This window comes from Acomys russatus, chromosome 20 (assembly GCF_903995435.1).
Source record: "Acomys russatus chromosome 20, mAcoRus1.1, whole genome shotgun sequence".
Lineage (NCBI taxonomy): Eukaryota > Metazoa > Chordata > Mammalia > Rodentia > Muridae > Acomys > Acomys russatus.
The window spans coordinates 800,720-823,582 of NC_067156.1; the positions used below are offsets into that span (position 1 = coordinate 800,720).

General features: G+C 41.8%; 1 protein-coding gene and 1 pseudogene across 1 annotated transcript in view; both read left to right on the top strand.

The window, feature by feature from the left end:
- The window catches only part of LOC127204796 (GREB1-like protein), a 138,973-nt pseudogene extending 125,425 nt beyond the window's left edge, over positions 1 to 13,548 (top strand).
- The window catches only part of LOC127204798 (GREB1-like protein), a 294,756-nt gene that overhangs the window by 125,425 nt on the left and 146,468 nt on the right, over positions 1 to 22,863 (top strand). The window lies entirely within an intron of this gene.

Below are 22,863 nucleotides of genomic sequence, written 5' to 3' on the forward strand. Positions count from 1 at the left end.
GCTCTTCATGCGAGGCCTGCCCACAGCACATCACTTCTAATGGGCATCCTTCACTTATGAGTGGCTCTCTGCCCAGACTTAATATGGCGCATCCTATTTGCTCATTATTGATGTACCATAAGTCTTTCAACCACAGAGATGTGGACAGTGACAGTGGAATGTTGCTGTTTACTCAGTTTGTTTCTCATTACAACTTTTTCTTCAACTGAGCAACCACCTCGTCAAGTAACAAATGACAATGAACAACGCTTTAACTAATGGTGTCTTACTGAGAATTGAATTACCTGTGATATAACTAAATAGAACCAGAGTAAAAACTTAGGGGACAATTTTGAAGTAAGCAAACTTTCTTCCAAAGCCTGGTAGAGTTTTCCCTGTCCAGTGCTTGGAGTATGTTTTCAGTTTGGCTTTGATGTTATTTATAACCAGGTATTTTGAAAAGATACCAAGATATAAACGTGATGACCTAAAAATAACATGCCTTAAATCCCAGCACTTGGGAGGTAGAGGGGGCTGGATCTCTGTGAGTTCAAGGCCAGCTTGAAATGCACAGTGAATTCCAGGACAGCCAGGGCTACATGGCTGAGAACCTGCCTCAAAGAAAACAAACAAACAAAACTGCAAAGTTAGGGTACACTCTGTATATTTATGTCAGGATCTCACTCTAACCCAGGCTGACCTTTAACTCAAGCTGTAGCTATAGAATTCAGGGTGATCTTTCTACCTCAGCCCCAAAAGAGCAGTGGTGATTTTAAAGGTAAAAGCAGGCAACTTTTCTGAGAATAAAGACATGTTCCCCACCAAAGCAGAAGATTCAAACCTAACCCATTCTGAACTCAAATTCCTACATCAACTGTTTCCAATTCTTATGGCTATTGGTCATTGTTCATGTCCCCTACATAACTCCCCCGTAAGATGGCATTTAAATTTTAAAAAAGACATTTATAAGGTGGCATTTGATATTTCACACACTCCAAAGATAGTTCTAAGAATCTTCCTGTGCAAAAGGAAAACAGCCCTGACGTTGTGCTCACAAAACCAGCATTGAAACACTGTGCCCTTGTTTGGAAATGCCACCTTCCAGTTCCTGGGAAGTCCCTTGTTTACCTAAGGCTTGAGGGACCCTAAAGCTATTTTTAGAAGCAATTTAGGTAAGCAGATATTTGACATCTGATGGGCTACTGAGCCTTGCCATTCATAGGTAGATTTTGGTTGCTAATTTCTTATGTAAATTATTGGACTAGAGTAGGTCCCTACCCTGCTGGGAGGCAGTTGATTGTGTATGCAGGTGAAGAGCAACCAGATTTTCAGCCTCTGAATGCTGCTTTGATTATTTAGTTTGGGTTACTGCTGTGTCAGTAAACTTTCCTTTCCCCCTTTCTATTTACTCTGGAGCCTCCAAGTTGGAGATAATTGGAGAGATTGGATAATTGGAGAATAAACCTCTTTCTATGAAGTGAAAACCTTGGCTATTTTCTTAAGATGCAGATGCAGTTTATAAAGGAGAACCCCTCTGCTGTCACCACCACCACCACCACCACGTTTTAATTAAAATCATTTGTCTCAAAAGAGAGTTGTCAGGAGAGCAACCTTTCATTATTGCTCTCAGAAGTGAGCTGATCTCACAGAGTGCCCTTCCCTTCCTTGCACAGTCCAGCCTAGACTCAGGGGTGCTCTGAGGTGGTCCTCTAGTGACTTCTAGACTGTGGAGTGCTCTGAGGTGGTCCTCTAGTGACTTCTAGACTGTGGAGTGCTCTGAGGTGGTCCTCTAGTGACTTCTAGACTGTGGAGTGCTCTGAGGTGGTCCTCTAGTGACTTCTAGACTGTGGAGTGCTCTGAGGTGGTCCTCTAGTGACTTCTAGACTGTGGAGTGCTCTGAGGTGGTCCTCTAGTGACTTCTAGACTGTGGAGTGCTCTGAGGTGGTCCTCTAGTGACTTCTAGACTGTGGAGTGCTCTGAGGTGGTCCTCTAGTGACTTCTAGACTGTGGAGTGCTCCGAGGTGGTCCTCTAGTGGCTTCTAGACTGTGGAGTGCTCCGAGGTGGTCCTCTAGTGACTTCTAGACTGTGCCGAGTGTCCTCTAGTGACTCTAGACTGTGGAGTGCTCCGAGGTGGTCCTCTAGTGGCTTCTAGACTGTGGAGTGCTCCGAGGTGGTCCTCTAGTGGCTTCTAGACTGTGGAGTGCTCCGAGGTGGTCCTCTAGTGGCTTCTAGACTGTGGAGTGCTCCGAGGTGGTCCTTTAGTGACTTCTAGACTGTGGAGTGCTCCAAGGTGGTCCTCTAGTGACTTCTAGACTGTGGAGTGCTCCGAGGTGGTCCTCTAGTGGCTTCTAGACTGTGGAGTGCTCCGAGGTGGTCCTCTAGTGACTTCTAGACTGTGGAGTGCTCCGAGGTGGTCCTCTAGTGACTTCTAGACTGTGGAGTGCTCCGAGGTGGTCCTCTAGTGGCTCATACTAGTCATATTAGTCTTCCGAGTTATCTCTGTCATGAGGAATGGATTCTTCTATGGCTAATAGCTCTTCTTTACAGGGACAACTTATTTGCTCTTAATATAATATTTTTTCTTTCTTGGGGATCTCTGAGCTATAATGTATTTAATTTGTTGTGCTAACCCCTGACAATGAGAGTTTATGGGAAACAGTCAGGAAATGTCTGCTGCGAAACTCCAGACCCTTGGGAGGCAAACTTTAAAATTTTTAGGATAACTACAAACTTAGCTTAGTAACTTTCCTTTGATTCTGTGGCCATGAACTGATTTCCTGACCTTAGTCTGGCCCTAGTGTTGCTTTCTCTTTCCACCCACTTTTTCTATTTAAATTAAATTGCCCGGGGCTTCTGTTGGCAAGTAATTAGAAGAAAGGAAAAGTCTTTTACACAACTGTTTTTAGAAGCAGCTTTACATTCATTGGAATTCAAGCCTGCAGTTCCATTTTATAAATATACAGTCCCTCCTGCAGACAGCATAGCATAGGAAGCACCATTGTTGCAATTAATGAGTTAGTGCTTGTGTATTTCTATTAATGTGAACAATCAAGTCTATAGTTTACTTTGGTTCCTTGCTTTCTTAATGTCCTTTTCTGAGCCATGATCCTATGAAGAATAGTACATCAGATTTAGTTTGTGTTGTCTCCTTAGATTCCTTTTTTTTTTTTAAGATTTATTTATTATGTATACAGTATGCATTAGATCACATTAGATCCAAGAGTGCCCAGTATCAGTACCGCATCTTACTGACTGGGTGCTGAGCTTAGTTACCTGAAGCAGTGTCTTCTTGTGACCACCTCTCCCCCACCCCACCCCTGTGCTGTGGAAGAATTGCTCACAGCAGGGAGCTATGCACCATGTCCTGTGAGCAGGGGAGCTACATGCCTTTATTTGAAGTTTTACCTCAAGGAGATTGTTTCTGCTCCACCACTTATTCATTTGTTTAACCGTCTATTTCCATCCTGTGGGCCTTTCTTTTCTGGTTTGTGTTACACACAACACTGCTGAATTGCTGTTGTTTAAAGAGTCTCATTTTCAGACATTGCAAGCTCTCCAGTGGTTGATTTTTGCAACCCTTTTACAGGCCTCTCTCTGCATTTTCTCTTTTCATTGTCTCAGGTACCAATGTTCCAAAGAAAAGAAGTCTAGAAAGCAAGCTTCTTACAGAGTCCATCACTGTTTAATGATTATTACTTTTGACCTCTCCTCCCACCATCAACGGGAACCCCCAATTCTATAATACTAAAATCTATTCATGCTTCTTCATTTAAGTGGATTATGTAGTTTTCATTTTGCCCCAGAAATTACCCTAAATGTTAGTTCCTTCAAAAAGAAAATCATACTTTCTTTGGACACTCTCCACATTGTGCCTTCTTAACTCTGTGTTTAGCCAGGAGCCAAGATAGTAGTTTCCCCTTCCCCACCCTTTGACACAGTGCCTTCTTTGAGAACGCTCATCAGAAATGTCCCTCTCTGGACTGGGGAGATGGCTTGTCAGCAGAGTGACAGCTGGAAGTGTGAAGACCTAAGCTCAGACTCTCAGCACCCACATAAAAAGCCAGGCTTACGTGGGTGCACATCTCTGTAACCTTAGCGGAGTAGTGAAGGAGACATGTGGGTCCCTGGGATTCACCGACCAGCCCGTCTAGCCAACTGGTGAACTCCTGGGCCTATGGGAGACCCTATTTCCAAATAATAGGGTGGAGATCAAAATTGAAGAAGGCACATGACATGGACTTTTGGCCTACAGGGAAAGGGGGAGGGAGAGAAGAAACAAGAAATGTTATAGTCTAAACATAGATCATTCCCCCCTCTCTCCCCCCTCACCGTCTCTTCTCCTCCCCCTCCCTTCTCCTCCTCCTATTCTCTCCCCTTCCCCCTTTCCCTCCCTTTCGTCCCCCCACCCCCACCCTGTGTTAGTTTGGGTTTCATTGCCGTGAAGAGACACCATGACCAAGGCAACTCTTACAAAGGAAAACATTTAATTTGGGCTACCTTACAGTTTCAGAGGTTTAATCCGATGTCATTATGGTATGAAACATGGCATCATGCAGGCAGACATGGCGCTGGAGAGGTAGCCTAGAGTTCTACATCTTGATCCACAGGTGGCAGAAGGGGACTGCGTGCCACACTGGGTGGAGCTTGAACATAGGAGACCTCCAAGCCTACCCTCATAATGACACACTTCCTCCAAAAAAAAAAAAAAACGCACTTCCAAATAGCGCCATGCCCCACGGGCCAAGCATTTGAACACATGAGACTGGCATGGGGGGGGGGTGTCGCATTCCTATTCAAACCACCACAGTGTGTATGTGCCACCACATGACTACCTAGTACCCAAAGAGACCAGAGAAAGGCATCCTCAGGGAGCTGAAGTTGTGGACAGTAAAGAGTTACCATGTGGGTACTAAGATCTAAACTAGGGTCCTCTACAAGAGCAGCTCGCTTTTTTTCTGGGATTTGTTGCTGCTGATGTCATTGTTGTTTTGGGTTTTGTGGAGGCTTGTTTGTTTGGGGTTGTGGATCACGGGCTAGCCTTGAATTCAAGTTTTAGAGATTAAAGGAATATCTTACTTGGAGTTAGAGATCTGGGCTGTAGTGTCCTCTCTGCTGGTTTAATGGTTATTTGACCTTCGTGGAACCTTCTCTCATTTACACATTGAAGAGGTTACAATAGATTGGTGTCTCAATCTTTGAGTCACAAATCTGTTTTAGTAACATAGACTCTTTAAACTCCTCAAGCATTCTGTCATTGCACGGCATATGATAAAAATTTCAACTTTAAGTAGAAAGCAGCTATTCTAGATTGATCAATATATACTCATATTTATGCTATACAATAACTGTAAAATTCAAAATTTATACTTTGTTTTAGGAGAGAAAATGGATTTAAATGTTTTCAGCATTTAACAAACACTCAAAACTCTCCTCTCCCCCTACCCCCAGTTCTAAAAATAGAACTCAGGACCTCAAGCCTACTAAACAAGTGCTCTCCCACTGAACTGCATTCCCAGCCTCCAAATCTACATCTAACACCTTAGATGTGGAATTTATATATTTGGGGATAAAGAAGTTTACTTCCACAATTTTGTTTTTTGCTCTATGTGATAAAATTTAGTCTGGATTATAATTACTAGTTTTTTTTATCTTTTAATATTAATTCCCAGGTCTTGAGAGGCAGAGACAGGTGGATCTCTGTGAGTTCAAGGCAATCCTGATTTACTCAGCCAGTCAGAGCTACCCAGTGAGAATCTGTCTCTCAAAATAAAACAAAACAAACATTAATTTTTGGTGTCTAAAATCATAGTGATGCATTTTATATCTTACTGATTTTATATATGTGTGTCTATCTGTCTGTATGTGTTTATGTGTGTGTGCATGTGTGTGTGTGTGTGTGTGTTACTAGGAACTGAAGAGGGCCTTGCACATGTTAGGTGCACTCTATTACTAAAGTACTTTCCCATTTCTAATATAATTTTAACAAGCTTTCTTAAAATAAAATAAAGTAAAATCATAGTTTTCTTTATTCTTGAGAATTTCACACACACACACATATGTGTGTGTATATATATATATATATATATATACACACATACACACACACTGAGACAAAGTTACATCAAATTCATACATGTATACATTGAGACTTGCTCCTTCAGTTTCCCCCATGTGTCCCACTCCCAGCTTCATGCCCTTTTTCTCTGATAGCCCCCATGTGTGTACTGCGTAGAGCCACACACTGCAGCGTGGGAAACCTGCCAGTGAGAACACACTCAGAAAAGAACGACTCTCTAGCAGCCATCACCTTCTGGCAGCTTCTTATTAAGGGGAGATGTCTGAGTGAGTGAGGGTGATTAATTCAACTCCATCTACCCAATGTTAATATTTGGATGCATTAGCAAAATTACCTTTCTGTGTTTATCTGGACTTCTCAATTTTAACCAGTAGCCCATGACAGTACAGGAAGCAAAGTTTTCCTAGAAGGTCCTGTGTGTCCAGCTCTGAAAAAAGTTTGTGAACTGAATAAGTAACATGCCTAAAACATAAATTATTTGTTTTTTCAGATAAATAGATGACAGTTGAGTAACGAGTGGTTAAGGAAGCCGGTGTAACTTTCTGATATTACTTATGTCATGAACTCTAAGAATTGAATTGATTTGATGTGACTGAACAACGTTGTTTTGATCACTGTGGTCTTCTGTTGGCTTTCTCTAATCGATTATGCCTTCTGTCAAGCTTTGATGATCCAAAACATGCCATATTTGTATGCACCCAGAGTCATACAAAGTGTAATGGAGTTTTCTCTTTTCTTTTCATATACTAGCTGATGACATCCAATTGTTTGTTGGCTTATGGTTAAGATCATGATATGCCTTAGTGCTCATGGACCCCCACGTTTCTTCACAGCTGAGCTATAGGTTACGAGGGTAGTGTTAGTGTTCCTCCAGGTTTGAGTCGGGGAGTTAGTTAGGTATTCATCTGCCGCCTCCCACCACCTTCTGTTGCAAGAGAACCCCAAGAAAACTTAGGTAAAATGAAGAAATTACTGGAATAATCCAGAAGCTAAAGGTCGTAGGACTAAACCATGGAAAATGCAGATCCGGCTGAGCTTCCAGGGGTACAGTCACTGTCAAACCTGCCTGACCAGGGTTCTGTCTCTGGGGAGAGACATCTTTCATAGATAAAGAAACAAGACAGGTGCCAGAGATCAAACTGGGTCGCACCTCCTCGCTCCCAAGCCCCAGGTTGAAAATTCCTATACAAAATCTTTGATTGGCACGATTTACCAGATGTGCACTTCTGGACTAACAACTATGACCAGGAAAGTGGGATGTTAAAGCAGCCCGGATAGAGTGGAATTCCAGTTTCTGGTGAGCTGGAAATATCACAGCTCCAGGGAGTGCACGTATCAGAGTCCAGAGAGGGCCACCCTAGGACATGTACAACAGAACCACAGCTATGCTCTGTGATGCTGTGTCTGGGAATATTTGCTTCTCACATTTTCTTCTAATTAACACAGTGTAAGTTCCTTTCTTTCTTCTTCTTCTTCTTCTTCTTCTTCTTCTTCTTCTTCTTCTTCTTCTTCTTCTTCTTCTTCTTCTTTTTTAAATGGGTTTCTCTGTGTAGCCCTGGCTGTCCTAGAACACATTCCATAAACCAGGCTGCCCTCGAACTCACAGAGATACATTTGCCTCTGCCTCCTGTGTGTTGGGATTAAAGGCCTGTGCCACCACCACCTGACTCAGTATATGTTCTTAAGGGAAAATGGTCTGTTTAATCCTGTATCTTTAGGCTTATGAAGCATTGCTTCATAACTTGTGAAATAATGAGTGAATACTAGTCCATCACAATATGATTATATAAGGACTTGTCACATCTAGGCTCGTCGAGTGAAAACAGTCTGTTCTGAATTCCAGTTCTGACCAGTTCCCTGACGAGCACTAAGCTCTGAGCTTCAGTGTCTGCTGACACGATGTGAAGGAGCATCTGCGTCCAGTGCCTCAGGTTGTCCCAGTTAGAAATGACTTCATATGAAAATAAAGACTTGGCTAGGGAGAGGGATCACTGGGTAAAGTGGTTTTCCTGCAAGCATGAGGACCTGAGCCCGGGTACCCACCCCAAAATAGACAACCGAGTATCTGTAACTCCCACACTGGCGCTGTGGGAGTAAGAGAAGACGTAGAGATCCCCGGAACTAATGGCCGGCATCCCAGGCAGCTGATGAGCTCTAGATTCATGAGAGACTCTGCCTCAAAATAAGATAGAGAGCAACTGGGGAAGACACCTGACATCTCTGTAGGCACCTAAACACACACATGCACACTCACATGTAAGTACACCAAACACACACACACACACACACACACACACACACACACACACACACGGGTGGGGGACATTGTAAAAACTTACCAAGTCCATATAAAAATTATATACACTTTCCACGGTTTGCTCTAGTCTATGATTGCCTCACTTGAGTTGTCATCGTGATGGAATCAGATAGGAGGGATAGTTTGTCTTCTTGTTGGGGTGCATAGGTCATCTTCTTGTTGGGGTGCATGGGCTTTGAGTCCTTAGCCGTGATTCCCATAGATGAGTCTGTTCTGCAGTGGGGGTAAGGAGGTAGTACCTTGCCTCAGTATTCTGCTCTTTCTTCTGTTCCTAGGGTTCTGTCAAGCAGGAAAGGACTTGCGTTTGGTGTCACTGTGTATGGAACAAATTGACATTCCAGCAGGATTCCTCCTGGTGGGGGCCAAGTCTCCCAATCTTCCGGAACACATCCTAGTTTGTGCTGTGGACAAGAGATTTCTACCAGATGACCATGGGAAAAATGCACTTTTAGGTGAGTGTTTAATGCCTATAAAAGTCCTCCCAGGAGAAGGGAATTGAAATATATATTTATTAAAAATTATCAGAGAATTCTATATGTATGTATGTATGTCACTGAATTAGTTGGAATGTAAATGGTTTAATTTCAAGCAGGAAGTTTTTTCTCTTATTAATTTAAATACATTTTACTTTTTATTGTAAAAAATAGGCATGTAAAACTTATTGGGAAAATTAAAAACACCATGCAGTTTACCCAAATTTAGTGTTTTGGGTCTAAGGTAGAATATCTGCTTACCACATGTAATGCTCTCAATTTCATCCTTAGTCATGTAAAAAAAAATTGTATTTTATTAAAGTGAAGCTGCTTTTTATAGTCACTGATCTGAAGCTGATGTCAATTCTCAGTTATCTATAAATTACTTACTTTGTAAAGTATATGTAAATTGCCAATACTACCTAATACTTCATAAATATGACTAGTTTGAATGTAAAATGTTTCCATCAGGAAGGTGATTAGAGAGGGGCATAATAAATATATTATATTATATTATATTATATTATGAGATTATATTATATTATGAGATTATATTATATATATAATTGTCAAAGAACTCATAAGTATATGAAAACGTGACCCCCGGGCTCTTGTGTTTGAGCCCTTGGTCCCCACTGGGTAGTGTTGTTCTGGGGTTGTGGAACCTTTAGGAAGTAAGGCCTGATTGGAGAGCTCCTACACACTGCTGCTCCAGCCTCTTCCTTCGTTGGCAGGATGAACTGCATTCTCTGAGCATTAAGCCAGATAAGCCATCCCTCCCTTATGCTGTTTTCTGTCATCAGTCTATCACAATTACAAAACAGCTCCATTACATCAAGAGGAAAGAAAGTGGATTTGGTGTTTTGGCGGGCTTTGTTATTGCCTTGTTTTGAGACAGTGTCCTGGCTGGTTTTGTGTCAACTTGACACAAGTTAGAGTCATCTGAAAGGAGAGACCGTCAATAGAAAAAATGCCTACATAAGAGCCAAAGGTGGGGCATCTTCTTAATTAGTGACTGATGGGGGAGAGAGGGCAGTCCATTGTGGGTGGTGCCACCCCTGAGGAAGGTGGTCCTGGGTTCTGTAAGAAAACAAGCTGAGTAAGCCATGATGAGAAAGCCGGTAAGCAGCATCTGTCACGGGCCTCTGCATCAGCTTCTGCCTCCAGGTTCCTGCCTGTTTGAGTTCCTGTCCTGGTTTCCTTCAGTGAAGGGCTATGATATGGAAACATAGGGAAAACAATAAACTCCTTCTCCACAACTTGCTTTGTGTCATGGTGTTTCACTGTAGCAATAGCAAACCATCCCCTTTTTCATTCTTCATTCAACAGTAGTTATTTAGAATATACTATATACTGAAAATTATACTGGGCTATACCTGGAGGCACATAATTATCATTCATTCACTTAAGACTCATTGGTGATGTAGAACAATTTAGGAAAGATATTTAGCATTTTTAACGCATTATAGTCTTTTCCATTGGAACAGACGAGGTATAGCTCTGACTAAAAACCCTAAAAAATGTCTCATAATCTGTCAATGGTTCTTCATGACTAGAGAAATCCTAGTAATACAGAAAGCAATGTCAAATTATGTTGGTTGGATGGATAGACAGACAGATGGACAATTAGATAGAAGGATTAATAGATAATGGGTGGATAGGTGGATGGATACACAGATGGATGGATAGTTAGGCAGATGGGTGGATGGATGGGCAGATGGGTGGGTGGATAGGTAGATGGATGGGCAGATGGGGTGAATGGGCAGATAGGTGGGTGGATAGATGGCTGGATGGGCAGATGGGTGAATGGGCAGATGGGTGGGTGGATAGATGGCTGGATGGGCAGATGGGTGGATGGATGGGCAGATGGGTGAATGGGCAGATGGGTGGGTGGATAGGTAGATGGATGGGCCGATGGGTGAATTGGATAGTATAATAGATGGGAAGATGAGTGGATTGATGGATAGATGGATGGATGAATTGGCAGATGTGTGGGTGGGTGAGCGGAAGGATGGATGGATGGATGACTATAGTAACTTGGTGAACTAGACAGCCATTGATTTTTTTTATTTATTGTTATTGGCCTATAGTTTCAACAAACTGATAGAAATGCACAATAGTCTCTAATACAACCCTCTGAATACATTCTAAGGCATTTATAACTTATATTAATGTTTATCATTGATAAAATGACATAAACTATTAATTAAGTTATTAATTAAACAGAGATTGCGATGATCTCTTATTCACCATTCTCCTCTTGTATTTACCAGAAAGTGTTCAGTAAATTTTTTATGTGTATGAATGCTCTGCCTGCATGTACACTTGCATGCCAGAAGAGGGCATCAGATCACATTATAGATGGTTATGAGCCACCATGTGGTTGCTGGGAATTGAACTCAGGACCTTTGGAAGAGTAGCCAGTGCTCTAACCCTGAGCCATCTTTCCAGCCCCAATAATTTTTATAGAATAATTTGAGCAGCCCATTTATTATGCTTTGAGTTACTGGTGTTCTCCAATGGAGATATTACACAGGGTCTTTATAGAGGGCATCAGGCCACTTGTCTCCATGCTTTGTCCTGTTCATCTCTGTGATGTGCGCATGCTCTGTTTTCATCAGGCACCACGAGTAGAGGGACTCACTGTCTCACGGGTCTTCCCTTCTTTTGTGCATTAAAGGAGCCAATGGCTGGTTTTTCATAAAGCAGCACATTGGTTCCTCATGCTCCCAGTCTTCTTCATTTCTCTTTCCACATCTGCTGCAGAAAGGCCATGAGAGCCTCGTTTTTTTTTTAATTAGTGCAAGGGATTGTTGATACATTCAATATAAAAGAATAAGAAGCTCAGGTGAGTGAGGAGAGGGGTGATGAAGAAGAAGTGGGAAGCTCGGGGAACCTGTGACTGGCAGAGCTTCCGCATCACGCAGCTTTGTGCACGCCGCCCCTCTCCCTGATGCTCACAGCTTTCCTGTTCCCAGCTCTCAGCTTTCTCTCTCCAAGACCAGCGTTCATGTGTAGCTGAGATGAATCACATATGGGTTCCAATTTTACAAACTCTTACAAATCTAAGGTGCAGTACTATCCAGATAAAAGTCTAGAAGAGATTCTAACTGTCCCATATTGGGTCAGATACTTCCCATGCGCTCAGAGGGCCGTCGTCTCTGGGACAGCTGCTATAGTAAGCCAGCCAGAAAAACCATGAGTAGGTCCCACAGGCCTCTTTAATAACTTGTTTAAGAATAATAAACGCAAGTAGTTAATGATTTTAAGTAAATTAAAAATACAAGTGATATTTTATTTATTTGTTTTTTGGTTTTTGGAGACCGAGTTTCTTTTGGTGTTTCCTGGCTGTCCTGGACTTGCGTTGTAGACCAGGCTGGCCTCGACTTACAGCGATCCGCCTGCCCTCTGACCTCCCAAGTGCTGGGATCAAAGGCGTGTGCCACCACACCCAGCTCTTTACAAATGATATTTTAGGTTTATTCATTATACAAAGTGGCAGGTTTCATAAAGATGGCATTTAGGCATTCATATTCTTTGACACGTGCCCTGTATCTCTCCTCATCATCTTCATAAGGGAACTTGCAGAGCAAAAGCAGGAAGAGCTTTAGGACAAAATGTCTTTCTCTTCCTATTTCTTTTCCCTCCCTCCCTCTGTCCCTCCTTCTTCTCTTCTTTCCTCCCTCCTCCCTTCTTTCCACCCATTCTCCCCTCCCTCCCTCCTACTCTCCCTCCCTCTCTCCCATTCTCCCCCCTTCATCCCTTCTTTCCTTCCTCCCTTCTTCCCACCCACCCTCCTTCCCTACCTCCCTCCTTCTCTCCTTCCCTCCCTCCCTCCCTCCCTTCCTCCCTCCCCCTTTCCCTCTTCCTCAGAGCTGGTAGTCTACTTCAGGCTCTCACACAGCCAGGCAGGTATTCTGTCTCTGAGCTACATTCCTCGGGCCTTTCTACACTATTTAAATTCTGTCACATGGTCCTGTCCACACGTTTTCTTAGCCATCGTCCTGCTATAGTGGCATTTAACTTATTCCCAGGCTTTTTCTGTTATGAAAATGACTCTTCTGTTGTTGTAGCTTCTCTGTGAATATCATGTTAGATAGCAGCTGAATTTCCTGAATTTTTGAACATAAGAGTACCAGCTTACAAGCATGGTTTCTTTGCAATTGTATCTAAAGACATTTAAAATCAAAGGGGGAAAACCGGGGTGGGGGAGTTGATGGAAACTACCCCTGCTTTTTTCCCCGACTGGAGTATTTCCTAAAGTTGAAACATTGTTGGTTCACAGACCATGAACATGTTTATACTTTTCACACCTAGAAGTAGAGGGTCAACTTACAAGGCCACTATAATACTGACTTCCCCCTGTTCAGGGTTTTTCTGGAAACTGTATCGGTTTGTGGAGAAAGAGGATTTCGATATTTCAACGGAATTTTCCAACCACATTAACTTGAAGCTCACACGCAGCCGAAGAAGCAGAAGCACTTAAAGTACTACCTAGTCAGAAGCTCCCAGGGTGTGTTGTCAAAGGGACCGCTCATCTGCTGGAAAGGTAACTGGAGTGCAGAGGAGGGGCGGGCAGAGTGCAGGTGTGGGGTAGACAAACAGCTCAAGTTCAAAAGGCCGCTGGAAAGTGTGAAGCCCTTTGGGAGGTTGTTTGACTTGCCCCTTGCTATAATTAAGTGAAGCATTTGAGTCCAGGTAAGTTAGGTTAGTGCACAATTTGTCTCCAGAGAAGGCGAGCAGCTCCAGGGCTGGGAAATGCATTCCTGGATGTCTTTTGATTTAGAAAGAGCCTGAGTGTAAAATGTTCTTTTTGCTTTATTTCAGTGTGTTAGTAATTCTCCTCAATCTACATTTTTCTATTTTTACTTTACCAAAACATACCCCAAATAGCAATGCAGCCTCCTGAATGCCTGGAGAGGTACGTGATAGAGTTGACAGTTGGCTCCTTTGGAATTAGCAACAACGTAGCCCACTAATCCGTAGGAAGTCACATCTTCCTGTGCTTGGTAGGATGGCCACAGGTTTCTTTGATGCTGAGAATTTTTTCCACTTAAAATAATTGTCTTTATTGTTCTTGCCTACACAAGATTTTTTACCTGACTATGGGATATCATAATAAATCCTAATCGCAATAGCACATTTGTCTCTGAGTCCTGCACCATAATTCACATGGCTGCATTTGTAGAGGCATTACATAACGCCACAGGGATTTACGTTGGAGAGCTAAATCTTGCAAGCGCCGAGTCTTAAGAATATCACTCGCAGCTCTTTATCCTGGTGAAGTCCAAAGAATTTCCTGTAGAAAATATTCTTGAATACCATAAATCTTAACTAAAGAGTGAACCAAGATAAGCAGCATCTTTAAACTTTTTTCTTTAGTTTTTGTTTTGCATAAGTACACTTAACTTCCTGGTGCTCAAAAAGTTCATCTTTCTAGTGAAGAATAACTTTTTCAATTAATTGATTGATAGGTGTGCGTGTGTGTGTGTACCTCTGTGTGTGTGTGTGCGCGCGCGCACGCGTGTGCATGTGTGCACATGCCATTACAGCACGCATAGGACATGTAAAAGCCAGGACATCCTGTGGGGACCTGTGTCTCCCTTCACTGTGTGGGTTCCAGGCACTGAACTTCTGTGTCAGATTTGGTGATAAGCATCTTATGCTCATGAGCCACCTCGCCGGCCAGTTTTTAAAGCAGCCTCATATTATAGCAGTTCTTGTTTTGGAACTGAAAGTATATGTTTACCTCTATAAAACCACATAATATCAATGTACATCTGTGCATATAATATGCATGAGGCAAGGTTAAACTTTATATGCCAAAATACAATCACTGTTTTCAGAAAACCATAGGATAGTGTGCTTCAGAAAACTGCTTTCTGAACCCTTGTAACCCTGTTATACAAAAACATATAATATATATATATATATATATATATATATATAGATATATATATATATAGATATATATATTGGATTTTTGAGACAGAGTTTCTCTGTGTAGCCTTGACTCTCCTAGACTCACTTTATATACCAGGATGGTCTCAAACTCACAGAGATCCACCTGGCTCTGCCTCCCAAGTGCTGGGATTAAAGGCGTGTGCCACCATGCCTGGCCAAAAATTTCTGTTTTTATTTTACTCTGTGAGACTAGGAATAGTATAATTTGTCTGGAACTCGAAGACTAAGGACACTGTCACAGTGTCCCCTGAGTCAGTACACAGTACAATTAGAGTCATAGTATCTTAATATCACATACTTAATGCAAAGCTGCCATTGCATTATCAATACCACTTGCTGTTTCCTTTCGTACTAACTAAGAATAATAATTTGCTTCTTGCTTGAATATTCCTTAAGATTGGATAGAAAAGTCTGAAAGCAGCCTGGGTGGATTCAAAGTTACTATTATACACTTAAATAAATTATGAACAAGAAGTTACCTGGTATCTAAAAACCTTAATATGTTTTTATAAATTATTGACATTGTAGCCTCTGTCTTTCCTATAGCTTAGCAAGAATGTGTTGGTTCCTGGCAGTTTTCATGTGGGAACTTATCTGCGGGCCATAGAATGGTGATCGTTCTGAGCCTCAAGCATCACATCTGGCCTAGGAAAAGTATTCCCGAGTCTGAACAGGCTGAGAGACAGTAATTAGGAGCATCGCTACCATTCAGGGAGCAGAAACGCGTCTCAGAGATTGTATGGTTTGCGTCCCCATTGCCTGTTAAAAGAAAAAACTAGCTCCTTTGTGTCCTGTGGTTTACTCCCATCTAGAATGTAGAAGCCGACAGTCCTCTGCTGTTTACCACCCCACTAAACCTGTTCCTTCAGTGTCGTCAGCCGTGGCTCCAGAAAATGGAACAGCTAATGGATACAAAACAGGCTTCACTCAGACAGGTATGAAGCGGTTTCATGTTACTGCAAGGGCAGAGATATATTGCTGTATATATCTTTAAACTTGCTTAGCTGGTTTAAGTGAGATGTTTCCAGAATTATTAAGATACCATTTGAGTTACTATTAGATTTAGAACTCACTGTTGAGAAGGTAAGTCTCTGGAGGACTAGGACTTCTTATGTCTCAGTAGTCCTGCCAGATGGAGAAAAGAGCCGACAGTTGGCAGAAGATTTAGGGTAAGCACAGAATGCGATGACAGGGGACCTGGGCAGTAGGAAAGATGTAGAAATCAAACGCAACAGCTATGGGGTAGCACATACTGGGCACACTCATGAAAACTAGAACCCTCGGGTAGACTTCTGCTTACCCCCTGAGGTGACTCAAATCCTTCCCCTCAGAGCTCAGAGAACCCCATAAGAGGGGAAAGTGAGAAGAGTGTAAGAGCCAGAGGGGGTGGAGGACACCAGAAGGAAAAACAAAGAAACAAAAACAAACAAACAAAACCTCGCAGTGACTAAAGAACAGCAGCCTAGCTGAATATGAAACAAGGTTCCTGGATGGATTGTGTATCACACTGGATGGATCCAGGACCCTAGTCTTCAATGCTACAACACAGGAGCTCACTTACAAATAACTAGATACAAATCTTAGTGCTTGAACCCTCAGGTGCATTATCAAAGCTGGACCAGCAGAACGGCTGGCTGATTTGATGGGGGAACATATTGGGTAAGAAGCCAGCTGTTTAAAAACTCTCTATTATACAATACTGGCCAGGATATGAGGTCAGGGAAAGACTCCAGACAGAAACAAATGGCCCATGCTGAAGGTTGATGAGTTATTGATTATTGGAGAAAATTACTTAGGAGTAACATAGCTAGCTAGGTCTTAGGCAATAAGAAGAGCACTTTAAAAGAGCATATGAATTATTTTTTCAGCTCCCTGTTTGTAGTACTTCACCCATCTGATCTGTTAAGTTCGTGTGTGCCTTGCTATTGTCTGCCCCACTACAGGTAAAACAAACAAACAAACTGGGGCATCTTCATTAGCTATGTATGCTTTCAAGTTTTACGTGAGATTCTCATGATCTGGTAACACTGTACTTTTTTTACACTATGGAAGTGAGTATTAGAATTACAAGGATAATGAGACAAATTTCAGCAGAACAGATCTTGCTGTGTACCCACATTCAGCAAAAGCCTGATCCTGAACAACAAAGTCTAACTTTTAACCTGTCTAGGCTATTTAGACAGAGCCTATTACCTAAGACAACAGACCATTTTTCTAAAATAAATGAAAGAACATCATGTCACTAGCTATTCAAAAAAGAAAAAAGTTGGCATTTGGATCTTGGCATTGAAAGACCAACCTTTATTACATCAGCAACATGCCTGCGTGGCTATCCTAGGATATTAGTTTAGTGATTTGATGGGTTTTTATGCTATGTTATCTGCCCTTAGACCTTGGAGATAATAAAATAAAAAATTTTAGGTGTAGTGTTAAAAATTGACATTTATTTCATTCCAAAAAATGCGTATCAAGCATTTCTTATGTTCTAAGAACCTTATCAGATGCTGTGAGGCAGGGTTCCAGGACTTGGCTAACAACCCCCACAACTTAAAACCACTTGTAGAAGGAATTAAAAAACAATAAACTATGCTAGCTTTCCCACAAGGTAGGCTAGATGTCTTAATAACAAGTTGTGTCCTGAAAATAATGAAAGCTATTAAAACGTCATAAGCACTAACATAATATTAAGCATACCAGGAAACATATTTTGAAAACAACTTTTTGTTGTCCTGGAAGAAGAAATCAGTGTTTTGCACAGATCCTGGCTTGGGCAAAGGATCCCCGGTGCTATGCGGAGCCATACAAGTGGCCAATGTTATTTCAATATTCCTAGGTAGGGCTGCAAGAGGTAATTGGCCCTGAAGTTCACTGTTAGCAGATTTAAGTGCAATTCAGACAATTTACTGGAAGAAAATGGCTTTCTATAGGGTGTCATATGGAAGATTTCCATACCGATCCTTCCGTGTGTGTGTGTGTGTGTGTGTGTGTGTGTGTGTGTGTGTGTGTGTGTGTGCAGCAGCCATTGCTCCTTCTGACAAAGGCTGAATGCAACAGACTGTAAGAAGTCCATGTTAGCATTATGGCATCATGGCGAACATTAGCTATATCTTTTTTTTTTCTGATGCACTAACATTCACTTATCTGCAGATAATTGGACTACTAGTGGTCAAGATTTCTTAGCCTGCAATGTGCATCCACATTGTGCAGTATTGGAGGAAGGGGTTAGGTTCCTACCTACATGGCTCTGCATTGGGCTCCATCCACCAAGCTCTGACTTGATGCTACTCATCCCCTGCATAATTTTCACGCATCCTTTGTGTGTCACTGACTATTTAGATTCTAGTCACCAATCCCCATTGACTGTTTCCCCGTTGGAGGTAGGTCCTTGCTTACCTACATTACGTCTACATATACTTGTCTAACACACACACACACACACACACACACACACACACACACACACACACACTGTGTTTAACCAGGACAAGAATTCAAGAGCAGATAAAGGAACATTTTCTTTTTTCTTTTTTTTTTTATTAATTTATTCTTGTTACATCTCAATGTTTATCCCATCCCTTGTATCCTCCCATTCCTCCGCCCCCCATTTTCCCATTATTCCCCTCCCCTATGACTGTTCCTGAGAGGGATTACCTCCCCCTATATATTCTCATAGGGTATCAAGTCTCTTCTTGGCTACCTGCTGTCCTTCCTCTGAGTGCCACCAGGTCTCCCCCTCCAGGGGACATCGTCAAATGTGAGGCACCATAGTACGTGAAAAAGTCATATCACACTCTCCACTCAACTGTGGAGAATATTCTGACCATTGGCTAGAGCTGGGAAGAGGTTTAAAGTTTACCTCCTGTATTGTCCTTGGCTGGTGCCTTAGTTTGAGCGGGACCCCTGGGCCCAAATCTGCCTATCATATTGTTCTACTTGTAGGTTTCTAGGACCCTCTGGATCCTTTTATTTTGCTATTCTCCCATGCGTCTCTCATTTAGAGTTCCAATAGGATGCCTTCCCCTCTGTCCCAGTTTCCTGGTAAGTGAAGGCTTTCGTGGGACATGCCCCTTGGGCTAATATGCAGATATAAGTGAGTATATACCATTTGATTCTTTCTGCTTCTGGGTTAACTCACTCATTATGATCATTTCTAGCTCAATCCATTTATCCACAAATTTTGGGAATTCCTTGTTTTTAATAGCTGAGTAGTATTCCATAGTGTATATGTACCACAGTTTCTTTATCCACTCTTCTACTGAGGGACACTTGGGCTGTTTCCGTGTTCTGGCTATTATGAATAAGGCTGCTATGAACATGGTTGAGCCAATTTTCTTGTTGTGTGCTGGAGCATCTTCTGGGTATATTCCAAGGAGTGGAATAGCTGGGTCTTGAGGAAGCCCTATTCCCATTTTTCTGAGATAGCACCAGATAGATTTCCAACGTGGCTGTACTAGTTTGCATTTCCACCAGCAATGAAGGAGTGTAAAGGAACATTTTCTAACCCAAACTCTTGACATTTCTGTTTCTTCTCTGCAAACTTTGTTGTTAAAACCCTTGAAGTTAAGTTGAAGAGCCATTTTGGGTTAATTTCTGTGTCTGGTGTGAGGTGAGATTCTAAGTGGATCTTTTGATATGTGGCTGCAGCTGCTCCTGACCAATTATCAGGACCACTTATTGTTTGATTGATTTAATAGAGGAAAGGTTTATTTTGGTTCAGGGTTTTAAAGGGTTGCTTGCCCTCATATAGTTAAACAGAATATCACAGCAGCAGGAATGTATCGGAAAGGAGAGCTATTTACTGCATGGCCAACTAGGAAGCAGAGGGTGTGCCCTACTTGCCTCACTCAAGGCTCACTTTCCAAAGTTCCCATGCCTCCCCAAATAGTGCCACCAGCTGGGGACCCCAAACCACCTACCTGTGGGAGACATTTCTGATCCAGCCCTAGCATTCTGCCACTGACCCTCCGCAAAGGTTAAAATATACGTAGTTAGTGTAGGTCTCAAGAGTCCCCTGAGCTTAGCAGTTCTGGTGTTGTTCTAAAGTGTGAGGGCAAAGTGCTTGCTGGGATTCAAGGTCATCGGCCATGGGACTCTAAAATCTAAATAAATTTCATACCTTTAAAATTCTTACTCCAAAAGAGAAAAACAGGACCATAGAAAGAAGTTCAGCCAAAGAAAGACTGAAACCCAGTGAGGCACACGCTAAACCGTGCAGCTCCCGGTCTGGTGTGTGATGCCTTCATGTAAGCGCCAGGGATGCAACCCTTCCCCACGGCCTTGGCGTTTGCAAACCATGTGGCTTCTCTCGTGGATTGGATTCACCTTTTGCTTTTAGCTTTCCTTAGCAGATATTCTTTGTGTTTGGTATCTCATATCCTGGAGTCTATTGCAGCCAGGTATGGCACCATCTTGGAGCTTCCTGAAGGGGAGCCAAACCTCTACCTATTGCTTTTCTCTGGAGTCTTAATAGAAATTACTATGACCCCAGTAACCCTTATATTCTTTATGCCTGAAAAACCAGGACTATCTGGATGACAATGTTGCTCCTACCTTAGTAGTAGCTAGCTGGACCCCCTTAAATCATGGTTACACTGGCCTCTGGGTACCTGGGCAAGAGAGCCCAGGAAAATGCCTCCCTGGGAATTCATCTGGGAGCAGGGCATCCTAAAAGCAAATGCTTCCCAAATAAGTCTTTCAAATGAGTTTATACTCTATCCTTTGGAGCCAATGATGGTAGGGTCTGGCTGTAATGCATTCAAAGTACCTTTCCTATTGTTATATTATTAAGTGCTTGGTTTCTCTTTAATGGCACAAATCTCCTTTTAAAACACTCACACACACACACACACACACACACACACTATCACACATACACATACTCTCACACATACACCACACACTCTTACACACTCCTGCACATATATACCCTTACACACAGACATAAATGCACACTCACACATGCATACACACACATACACACACACACACGCACACACACACACACCTACCTTTTTTGTTTATAACTTTCAGTTTATTCCTTTTCTGCCCAGACTACATGCTTTTCAAAAACTGCTTTTGTTCTCATTAAGGATAACTAAAAGATGCCAGCAATAACCACTCCACAGCCTGAGTGTTAATGTCTTGAAATGTCCTTGCCAAATTTCAGCCTCCTGCAGTTTTGAAACATGCAGAAAATGCAGACAGGCTGTAGCCCACATGGCCTTTTAGGATTTCCGGTAGAGCCCTTTTCTCAATTTTAAACTTTATCAGCACAGTCTCTATGTTTCAGCCTCTGGTTCTCTGGGCTCCCCTACAGCTGCCCACTGAGCTCCTCCTCACAGCATTCCAGGGCCTCTTAGCCAAAATCTCCAAATTTCACATTTTGCTTTTTCTGTTTATCTTTGTATCTGAAAGATGTATGAAATACAGGTTATTTGAATTTCATTTTATTTCAATTTAATATTAACCCTGAGAGAGTATTCTTTTATTGCTGTGTACCATTTTTCTTAATGAAGATAATGTATTTATCCACCACTAGGCCAAAGATGAGCTACTTAAGGCCTTCCAAAACCAATAATAGAATGATTTTAAAGAAAATTCTGTCAGAAAGGCTAGTGTATTATTTTGTAGTATGGCTAAATTTTTGTCTCTATGGGCCATTTCTGCAAAGAAAACTACTGTAATTTTGTTGTATGATTGACTTAGCATAAAATGAATATGTTAAAGTAATACATCAAAGCAGTTTTCTTAGTTGGGGAGTAGCTCAGGCGTATAGCACTTTCTTTACATGTGCAGGGCCCTGGACTTGATCCCCAGACCCACAATAAACCAAGCATTTTCTTCAGTGTTTTCCTTCTGATTTTAAATAAGTTGCCAAAGCATTCCTATGAAACTGGAAAAACACCACAAGTCATTGCAATAAGATACTGCCTATGACATGGGGTTTTTCTCTGTGAGCCACTGTAGGCAGTGGCTTTCTTACTAGTGTAGTCTTATGTTTTAAAGAAGTAACATTGATAACAGATGAGACAGCTTAACTCAGTATAGCCAAGAACAGAGAAACTTACTAATAAAGACAGGTTGGACCTAGCACAGGAGTACAGGAGAAAATCCAAAACCAGACTCATTTCAGACTCACAGGAGCAACTTGCTGATAATCAGTGGGAACTTTCCATAAATGGTACCCAGATATTAGATATCTTACAGAGAAGTGAAATTGATTCCTTCTTTTATTCTATAAAAAAAATCCCAGGTAGCTAGAAGATATAAATGTAAAGAATCAAAAGAAAGGGAAAAACAAAAGCCAGAAATTAGGAGGCAATAGGAATATTAAAACATGTAAAATTAATAGAGAGCTAGTTTCAAGGAAAAATGACACCTATAAATTAATAAGAAAAAGACAAGTCAATACAAAGATATGAGAATTGTAATGCATACCTTATAAAACAAAAAACCTGAATAGTTAACAAATACATAGAAAGATAATTATCCACTATCGTAATTAGGAACACTACATTCAAAATAGAAGCTATAGGCCTTTAGTCCCAGCACTTGGGGGCAGAGGAAGGCAGATCTCTATGAATTTGTGGCCAGCCTGGTCTACAGACTGAGTTCCAGGACAGCCAGGGCTACACAGACAAGCCCTGTCTCAAAAAAGAAAAAATGGAAAAGAGGAGAAGCTATTACATCTATCAAATTCACAGTAATTTTAAGTATGCCAATAGTAAAATGTTGGCAAAAGTTCAAACCCAGGGCAAAAAAGACACTGTTGGCAAAGTGTTAATTATGGGATTAGAGAGATGGCTCAGAGGTTAAGAGTCTTTCTAGAACCAGGTGTGGTGGCGCTTGCCTTTAATCCCAGCACTGCAGAAGCAGAGGCAGGCAGATCTCTGTGAGTTTGAGGCCAACCTGGACTACAAAGAAAGCAGGATAGCCAGGACTACAAAAGAAATCCTGTCTTGGAAAAACAAACAAACAAACAAACAAACAAAAACAAAAAGCAAGTACTTGCTAATCTTGCAGAGGATCCAGATTCAGTTCCCAGCACTTAGAG